The sequence below is a fragment of the Mus caroli genome, chromosome 5 (assembly GCF_900094665.2).
Source record: "Mus caroli chromosome 5, CAROLI_EIJ_v1.1, whole genome shotgun sequence".
NCBI classification, from domain to species: domain Eukaryota; kingdom Metazoa; phylum Chordata; class Mammalia; order Rodentia; family Muridae; genus Mus; species Mus caroli.
The window spans coordinates 142,795,057-142,805,114 of NC_034574.1; the positions used below are offsets into that span (position 1 = coordinate 142,795,057).

Consider the following 10,058-nt stretch of genomic DNA (forward strand, 5'->3'; position numbering starts at 1 on the left):
TGACCTGGCGGAGGGACCACCCCCAGGAGAATCCCCAACACACACACACACACACACACACACACACACACACACACACACACACACACACACAGTGCAGTCCTTATGAATCGAGCCACCGGGAGGTTCAGCTTGGTCTGTTCATCTTGAGTCAGAAAGGTGTACATTTTTCTTTTTTTCCATTTTATGTCTTTTTCAGATGCTTGTTGCCAGGATCTAAGTATGCTTTTTCTGGTACCCTGGGCTTCGCTGCTCTTTCTCTAAAGCCCCCTCCCCACCTGCTCTTCTGTTAGTCAGATGATGCTAATGGTAGCTAACTCACAAGGGTAGCAGGAAGACCCAGCAGATAATATATGCAAAATACTTGCAACAGGGTTGGCACATCATAAATACCTAGAAAATAGTAGGAACTTATTATTAATAATAAGTTGATATACACTTCCCAAGCAGGTGGTAAATACATGGGTGTTCTTTTGATTAAGTTTTCAAATGCTCATAGATCTTACGAACACTTTTTATGTGCATGATGTGTGTAGGACTCGGGTGAACGTACATTAAAAATAAATGAGCGCGTGTGAGGATATTTCAGAAATCCAAAATAGAGAGAAACACCCCATCCTGCTATTGAACCCCTGTGTCAAATAATGGTACTGTACTGTGTTCTGAGTCATGGCTCAAAAGTAAGGGTCCTATAGGGCTAGTATTGATGCCTGTGTTGATGTTTTCATGTCTTCTCTTCCTGGTGCTCGGGGTTTAACAGAGGGCCTGGTACCTGCTAGGCAAGTACTCTCCAGTTAAGCTGTATCTCTGGTCTGATCTTGTAGTTTTCTGAGTCTGCTCTGGGTGTTTCTGTATAGCCCAGGTTAGCCTCAATAATCTTTCTGCTCTGCGCCCTGGGTGCTAGGACTACAGGAATATGCTGTCATGTCTGGCTTTTTCATTAGGTCGTCAAGTTGTAGATTCGATGGAGTCACAAGGATTGACCCACCTTAATGGCTTCCCAGTACAGGAGGAAGGGCAGCTATGAGATTCTGCAGAGGGGAACTGATTCATTTTGCATCAACTCATATGCCATATATGCCAATGACTCCTTCCACTAGCAAATGCTGAAACATCACCTTTTGCTTTGTCCCCTGTCTCCCCTGGCCACCTCCTTTGGCTTTCTGAGACAGGGTTTCCCTGTGTAGCCCTGACTGTCCAGGAACTCGCTCTGTAGACCAGGCTGGTCTTGAACTCAGAGGTTTGTATACCTTTGCCTCTCGAATGCGGTGAGTAAAGATGTGCGCTACCACACCTAGGTCATCACCTTTTCTATTTTCTTTTTTTTAGCAGTTTTTTTTTTAAGATTTATTTATTGATTATATGTAAGTACACTGTAGCTGTCTTCAGACACACCAGAATAGGGAGTCAGATCTCGTTACGGATGGTTGTGAGCCACCATGTGCTGGGATTTGATCTCCGGACCTTTGGAAGAGCAGTTGGGTGCTCTTACCCACTGAGCCATCTCACCAGCCCCCTCTATTTTCTTTATTGTCTTCTTTTAATCTCTCTACATGGAAAGAGGGTGATGTTGGTGAGGTTGTTTAATTTGGGGCTTCAGAAGATGGTCCAGGTGAAATGGACACACCATACTCCATTTCTCTGGTACTCTTTGCAGGGTTGCTGTTGCTCTCAAAGCCTGTTGCAGCAGAGTTAATTTCCTGACCTGAAGACACCTCTTTTGCACCGTCCCTGGAGTCTGCAATGATACCTTGGCCCCCTCCAAATGCCAGCTGCTGCCCAGCATTCGTTTGTGAACCTGTTCGCATCCTTCAAACCAGCTGCAAGTGTCTTGCTCATCTCTGAATCACTGGTGACTGACTCAGCAACTGACTATGGCTGGAAAGATGGGCTAGCGCTTCTAGGACCAGGTTGAAGAAGGCGTAGCCACTTCCTTCCTGTCTGCTTGTGGGAAGCTAGCTGCCCAGTCATGAGGAGGCAGAAGGTCTAGGAAGAAGCTCACCCAGAGGAGGAAATAAAGTCTCCTGCTGACAGCCAGCTGCAACTTGTTCTGCATGTGAGCAAGCCGTCATAGCAGAGATTCTTCTAGAACAAACCAAGGTTGAGGATAGCTATGTCCACAGCCAATATCTTGACCCCAGAGAGACCCTTTGCCAGAAAGCTCAGCTAAGATACCCCTGGAGTTCTGAGCCACAGGAAAAATGAGATAATTTTTTTTTTTGTTTTTTTTTTGTTTTTGTTTTTGTCTTCTGTTCCCCACACCCCCTTGCTCGCTCCAGGCCCCTGTCTTTTGTTTTAATCTTTAGATTTAGTTGTTTACTTATGAATGCATGAGTGATAGCCTGCATTTATGTATGTGCACCACATCTGACACTCATAGAGGCAGAAAAGGGTCGTAAGCCACTGTGTGTATGTGTGTGTGTGTGTGTGCGTGTGTACTGGGAACCAAACCCTGGTCCTCTTCAAGACTGATGGGTGCGCTTAACAGCTGAGCCAATCTCTCTAATTGGAAAGATGATATGTTATTGCTATAACAAGTCGCTAACTTTTGGAAGTAACTTGTCACACAGCAATGGATAACTGAATAGAGACACGGAGGTGTTGCTCACTGTTTTGTGAACAACGGGGTAATGTTTTCTAAGAGATGCAAAGCCAAGACTAGTGCGAATTCTGTGCATGTCTGGGTTGCCAAGAGAGAGGTTAGAGGCAGAGTCATGGCTTAAGGGTGTCCTGAAATCCTGCAGACAGAGGGCATGGAAAGTCTGTTTAGTGAGAATGGAAGGAGATACTTCAGGATAAAGTCAAGGGCCGAGGCAATCTGAAGGGACAGTGAAAGGTGCCTGTTAGATTTCAAGTTCTAGAAAAGTAGATTTAGCTGAACTTTGTTGCTAGGTATGGAGGATGTTACAAGTCTGAAGCTAAGATGACCTCGGGCTAAGAAGTCAATCTATTACCTTCCTGTGTATCTGACAACAGTCTTTTTTTTTTTTAAAGAGATTTATTTATTTATTTTATGTGTATGAGTACACTGTCGCTGTCTTCAGACACACCAGAAGAGGGCATCAGATCCCATTCAGGTGGTTGTGAGCCACCATGTGATTGCTGGGAATTGAACTCAGGACCTTTAGAAGAGCAGTCAGTGCTCTTAACCACTGAGCACTCTCTCTAGCCCAATAAACTGCTATTAAGACATTATTCTCTCTCTCCCTCCCCTCCCCCTCCCTCCGTCCCCTCCCCTCTCTGTGTATGCTCTCAGAGGTCACAGGAGTCACCTCCTCTAGAGCTGGAATTCTACACAAAGCTGTACTTGAGTAAGCTGCCTAATGCAGGTGCTGGAAATTGAACTCTGGTCCTCTGGGAGAGCAGCATTCACCCTTAGCTTCTGAGCCATCTTATTCAGCCCACAGTAAACTTCTCACCTGAAGAGATAATCTGCCCATTTATCCCCCTTGAGTCTCATACTCGGGACCTTTCAGTTTTCCATTACTAAAGAGACTACCCGAGGCCCAAATCACTTGTTTATTTTGGTTGATTGCTCTGGAACCTGAGAAGTCCAAGACTGGACAGCCATGTCTGGTTGGTGAAGGCTGTGTGCTGCTTCAAAGGAGGCTGCCTCTCCTTCTCAGAACTTGATGATCCAGGAACTAGTTTGGCACCACGGGAGTGAGAACTCACTAGCTTTCCTGAGAACTACCCAAAACACACAAGAAAGACATTAAGCCATCCACTGAAACCTCCACGTGTTCCCACGGGTTGATTTAGAGGGATACTCAACCCACAACTATGGGGTATCAAGATCTCATGTACCCAAAGAGGACACTTAGACCAGGAAGCAGAGGGTGAGAGGCCAGAAAGAGGAGGGGTCCCCTGTCACCCAGAGTGAGAACCCCCCACTCCTGTTCTCAGAGCTCACGTAGGGCGGGGCACTGTGCTTGTTTACACTGGGCAGCGGGAGATCTTCCCCTGAAGGACAGGCTCCACACAGCACAGTATCCTCACTGCCAAGTGCTCTTCGGGTGTCCGTCTCAGTCTCTGCCATCAGTATTTTTAGCATATGGCCTTTGGAGCCCGAAGAACAACATCCACCTCCCAGAACTGGTCCTCCCGCTGACAGATAGGACTGCATGAAAGAGGGCACTTCAGATAGGTCTGACAGGCAAGAGCCTGTTCTGCTGCCGATCTGTTGGAGGAGATGAAGTCAGACTGCCAGTGTTACAGAAAGCCTGTCTCTTGCCTCTCTCTTTGGCAGCAGAGGCCAACCGAGTCGGCGCAAATCAGATGCTAACGGCAACCCCTCCGCCCAGAAATCCCAAGTGGAAGGACGCCTCTCGTGAAATTGCCTTCCGTGACAGTTACAGACAGCCTGAAGGGAATACCTGTCCAGGTGATACGGGACGATCAAAAACACCACGATGTAAACATCGTTTTCTACAGATCTCACAACAGGCCCCAAGCCAACCCCGTTGGGATTCGTATCATGCTTTGTTGCACCAGATGAAGTCTGATCTGGGACCGTGCCAGAAAACACGGAAGGAAGACGAGAAAGGGTGAAGAGCTTCTAAATTAGATTCTGCTGGGGCCAGGAAAGCAGACACGACTGCCGTGGAGAAGAAGGTCAATGCAAGCATTTTAAAATCGTGTCTTCCTTTTCATGATAATCAAACATTAAAATGAGTGCGTTCTCTGCTCTCTGGAAGATACTGTCTCACAGGAGTACTATCTTGCTAACTCAGACCTGATACTGATACAGTATGGGTCTGCCTAGGGCTCGCTTCCAGCCTGCGGTTCCAATGGGAGGTGATGGATCCTCTAGGAGGCAGGGCTTAGCAGAGGAAGTTAGGTTCGTAGGGACAGGCCTTTGAAGGAGACATTGGGACCATGTCCTCCTTCCTTTGCTTCCTGGCTGCTGTGACTAATTTAACAAGCAGCATTCGGCTCTAAGCATAAATATAGAGGTAGGGTGACTGGATTGTAACCATCCAGGAAACACAGATTGATAACTTATTCCTATAAGTCAAATGTCCCCTGTCCAGTCTGGCAGGGATTACCATAGTAAAAAGAGATACTTGCTGTCCCTCATTTTGCCTCGCAGACCATTGAAACAATAGATGTCCAAGAAGTTACAATGTCCCCAGGAACTCCATGCAGGAAGAGCAGAAAGCTGAAAGCCTGGGCCAGTCTGGGGAAACTTTTCTCATGAAAGGGACTTACAGATTGTCAAACCACCACCTTACAGGAGAGAGAGTGTCCATCAGTGATGGACCACACCTTGGCCAGGACTGCTTGAATACACATAACCCCAGCCCTCTACTTAAACATCCTAAAGATGGTCTTGGGGTTGCTAGATCTCTCTGTGTTCCTCTTCTCAGTGTGGCCACATTGAATGCATCTCCCTTTTCTGCTTTTTACTCTTCATTTGGCTCTTTTTTGCTGACTTATTAATTAAATCTGGCTTTTGGGGGGCACAGGTTAAGAATGGTAACTGTGGGCTACCTATGAACGTACTCGAATATATTTGGATCATATAACCATGTGGACATGTTAAATCCATGTCATAAAATCTAGGTTGGAGAACTTGAAGCCACCAGATGGTCATAGGGTGCAGCACCCTGGCCTGAATGCCATAGAGAGGAGGGTATTTAACACTATAAGACCCTACTGGTATTTTATCTGCCCATAGAGTGTGCCATCAAGGGACACATGGGTAGAGAACACTCAGCTGTTCCAAGGACTTTACCTGAGCTCAGTGACCATTGCATTAGTTGAATTGCATCCATCCATCCATCCATCCATCCATCCATCCATCCATCCATCCATTTCACCCATCCACCCATCCACCTACCCTCCCACCCATCTACCTACCACCTGTCCATCCATCCATCTACCCATCCACCCACCCATCCACCCATCTACCCATCTACCTTCCCATCCACCTACTCACCCACCCACCCATCCACACATCCATTCATTTACCCATCAACCCACTTGTCCATCCATCCATCCATCCATCCATCTACCCACCCACCTGTCCATCCATCCACCCACCCACCCACCTTTCCACCTACCCGTCTGGTCTGTCGTCTACCCATTTATCCATCCATCCATCCACCCATCCATCCACCCACCTTTCCATCCACTTACCCACCCACCCATCTGCCCATCTATCTATTTACCCGTCAACCCACTTGTCCATCCATCCATCCATCCATCCATCCATCCATCCATCCAAACCCAGTCTTTCTCCTCACCTCTAGCTTCACTCAAGCTGGAAACCTGGCCCAATCCCCAAAAGCTTCCAGCCTGCCTCTAGGTCTCACTATGTAGCCCTGGCTGTCCTGGAACCCATTGGTAGGCCAGGTTGGCTTAGAATTCAGAGATCCACCCCACTCTTCCTCCTGAGTGCTAGGATTAAGGAAGTATACTGCCAGGATAGGCCTGAATTTGCTAATATCTAAACACCTGTATTTGCCCAGGTTAAGTGTATGAAAATTCAATGTTAGCATCCAGCTGTGCCTCTGCCTCTAGTGAGACCTCTTTGAACTTGGCAACTGCTGTTGTGGCCTCCTCAACATTTACAGGTTCTGCATCTACATCTATGCATATGAACATATATAAAAATACCTCCTGTGTGATGTGTAATGTGTGATCTGAGCGTTAACACTGAAGATCAGAATAAAAGAACTCATGTTTGCCAACAGCCAGCTATCAAGGGAAACGGGAACTGCTTGGTAAACTGATACAGCTTGTGAACGTATTGTTATTCAATACGTTCTGACATCGGGGAGAGACACAAGCATGTTTGTCTGTTTTTGCCGAGTAGACTTACAGCAGGGGCAGAGTATTCGGCAGGGCCAATGTACTCTGGAGGTCTCCACTACAGCCATGATGGCAGATGGTAATACCATTCCTGTAGAAAACAGCTTCCTCAGAAGAAAGGGACTAACAGCCAGGCAGTTCACACAGGAATGCCAGAGTGGTTTGTCGGGGATTAGACCTCAGCACAATCTCACCTATCGCTCTGAAATGATGTGCTTACCTGACATTTGAAGGTTTGAAGCTTTGTATGCCATGTTGCATCTTGCCACCTGCAGGAAAAGGTTGGTGAGAGGGACAGCTAGGAACAAGTCAGCTTGACCATGGGGCTGGGAAGGGGCGGAGCTGCACATCTGCATTTGTGTGTGTGTGTGTGTGTGTGTGTGTGTGTGTTTCTCTCACAGTTCCAGGTTGGGTAAGTCAAGTTACCTTCCTTAGATTGGGGAGTGGGAAAAAAAAAGCTGGAGCCTCCACTGTTCACTTCTGCTGGAAGATGAGGGTTCCTCTGCTCTGAACCTGGGAGCCCACCTTAAGAGTATACGGATGTGGGCTGGAGAGATGGCTCAGCAGTTAAGAGCACTGACCGCTCTTCCAGAGGTCCTGAGTTCAATTCCCAGCAACCACATGGTGGCTCACAACCATCTGTCATGACATCTGATGCCCTCTTCTGATGTGTCTGAAGACAGCTACAGTGTACTCACATACATAAAATAAATAAATAATTCTTTAAAAAAAATGTGGATGTCATGTTAGCATCCAGCTGCTGCACAGGCCACAGAATCTGCCTCAGCCCTTCTCCTCTCATAGGAACATTGACTGTGAATCTCTAGCTAACACGCTCCCAGGTGCCAGGAGTTGACATCCAAATGGGTACTAATGGCCACAAACCCTGCTTCACACCAGCCTGCCTGCTTCCTGTCTGGGGAATCAGAGAGCCTGGCTGTGGGCTTATGCTGCGAAGCCACACCCATCCTCAGAAAAGGAAGAAATTCCCACTTGTGCCCCGTGATCCCTCACTTCCTCCCTTCAGAGCTCCTGCCATGTTGTCATCTGCCTGTGGCAGCAATAATAACTCTTCTAGTAAATGGATCACCCTCCGTATTGGCAATTTCCTCTGTTGCTGTGATAGAACATCATGACCAAGGCAACTTAGAGAAGAGAGGGTTTATTTTGGCTTACAGTGTCAGAGGGTGAGAGTCCATGGCGCCAGGTGGGAAGCGGACCTGGCAGAACTCTCATCTTAAGCCGCAAGCATGAAGAAGTAGGTGAGGGTTCAAGTTCTTAACCCCCCCCCCCCAGTGACATACTTCCTCCAGCACCTTCTAAATGTCTCCAAACAGTGCCACCAACTGGAGGGAACGTTCAAACTGAACTGAATGCTCCCTGAGCCTTCTCCTTCCTCTTCTGGGTGGTTGTGAAGTTGATCTCCCTCCAGTAGAATCAGATACAGTCTCTACATGAGTTAGGGATAAAAGACGGAGGCCATCTTGGCTGTGTAAGCTTGGTAGTACCAATTTAGGTAACCGCTTTATTATAAAAAGAAAGTTACTTTTATATTGCTCATGTATTCCTCTGTGTGGTTCCGAGAGTGTTATCTTCCCATAGTGCCATTCGTATCACAAGCACCGTCATTACTGCCAGCAGCAGCAGCAGCAGCAGCAGCAGCAGCAGCAGCAGCAGCGTTTGCCTGGCGTCTTCCCAGCAATCAGAAGTAGGGATTAGGAATAGAATCCCCACACCCCTGTGGTGGTTTGAATATGCTTGGCCCAGGAGTGCTGCTATTAGGAGATGTGGCCCTGTTGGAGGAAGCGAGTCACTGTGAGGGTGGGCTTTGAGACCCTCCTCCTGGCCACATGGGAGACAGTTTTCTCCTGGTTCCCTCCTTTGGAGTAAGGTGTAGAACTTTCAGCTCCTTCTCCGGCACCCCGTCTGCCTGCACGCTGCCATGCTTCCCACCTTGAAGATAATTAATGGACTGAACCTCTGAACCTATAAGCCAGTTCCAATTAAATGCTGTCTTTTATAAGAGTTGGCGTTGGTCAGGGTGTCACTTTACAGCAATGGAAACCCTAACTAAGACACCTCCTCCCCACCCCATTTGGATTCCACCAGGAATCTGGCAGACATCTTGGGATTTGTACTTGGTAGCTTGACATGCACAGCCCCCAAAAGGCATGCAGTTTAGACAGGACAGCTTCAGATTTCTGTTCTCGCAGTCTCCACTAGGACTGGCTGAGTAGGGAGTACTATAAGGAGCTTGGGGGTGACCCCTCATATGAATTCCAATATAGTGGCTTCCTCTGAGGCAAGTGGCATGATTGACTAACTATAAAGGAAGAGAGAGTGAGAGAGAGAAAGAGAGAGAGAGCCAATTGATAAAACAACAAAAAACTTGCATGTTGCTTTTAACTCATCTTTAATCACAAGTCTCCCATTGCTATATTAACAAAAGCTGGCACCGGTCTTCTGTAGGTGGTGAAGAGCCACAAGAAGCTTGAAACGAACTGCAGCACTGAAGAGGAACCGAGGACATTGGCCTTAGAGTGACTCAAAGCTGACAAAACTTGAAGGGAAGCCGACAGCCATCACTGCTTTTAGTGATTCTCTCCTGGCCCAGAGCTATGGCTCACCAGCAAAGCAGACAGCAGTAAAGATGGCCAGCAGGAAGATACCTTCCTCTCTTAGACCTGTCCTGAGTCTGAGGCTACCCCAGCAAGGTTTTAGCTGGCTGCCAGACTATCCTAACTAATATTAAGGTTAAATACTTCCTCCTATATTGATCTGAAAGGAAGATGTTGCTGGGTTTGTGCTCAAGATCCACATTACCCGGAGAAGAAAGCAACATTGTGTTCCTTCACACACGGAAGAAGCAGGGGCTCTGAGCACCGGGCTCTTTCTCTTTCTCTTTCCTGATTTTTCCCACCTTGTCCTCCACAGAGTGTCGTTTAGTTGTCTCTGTGAGGACCTTGAGTTTCTATTTGTCCCTCTTTTCATATCCTCTTGGCAGCTGCTGGCATCTCCCTGTTGCTTGGCATGTTGCTCTTTAGCTCACTGACTCCCTCCCGTTCCCTTCCGAGGTTATTTTTAAACTTTTCTTACCAGCAAGGCTAGGGACCTGCAGAGCAGACTCTTTGCCCCCCTGTGGACAGCGGATTTGGGTAGAATGATGAGCAAAGGGAAGGCTCTGCCACAGGAGGGTCCTGTGTGGCCGCAAAAGCTGCTTTGACCTAAAACCACTCAGGATG

General features: G+C 47.5%; 1 long non-coding RNA gene across 1 annotated transcript; it reads right to left on the reverse strand.

Annotated features, from left to right (window-relative positions):
- Window positions 1-1,517: 1,517 nt before the first annotated feature.
- Window positions 1,518-4,287, reverse strand: LOC110293960. The gene is made up of 3 exons (XR_002377903.2): window positions 3,941-4,287; window positions 3,420-3,690; window positions 1,518-2,085 (listed from the first exon to the last, which is right to left on the reverse strand). It is a non-coding gene; the product is annotated as an uncharacterized LOC110293960 (long non-coding RNA).
- Between the last annotated feature and the right edge of the window lie 5,771 nt (window positions 4,288-10,058).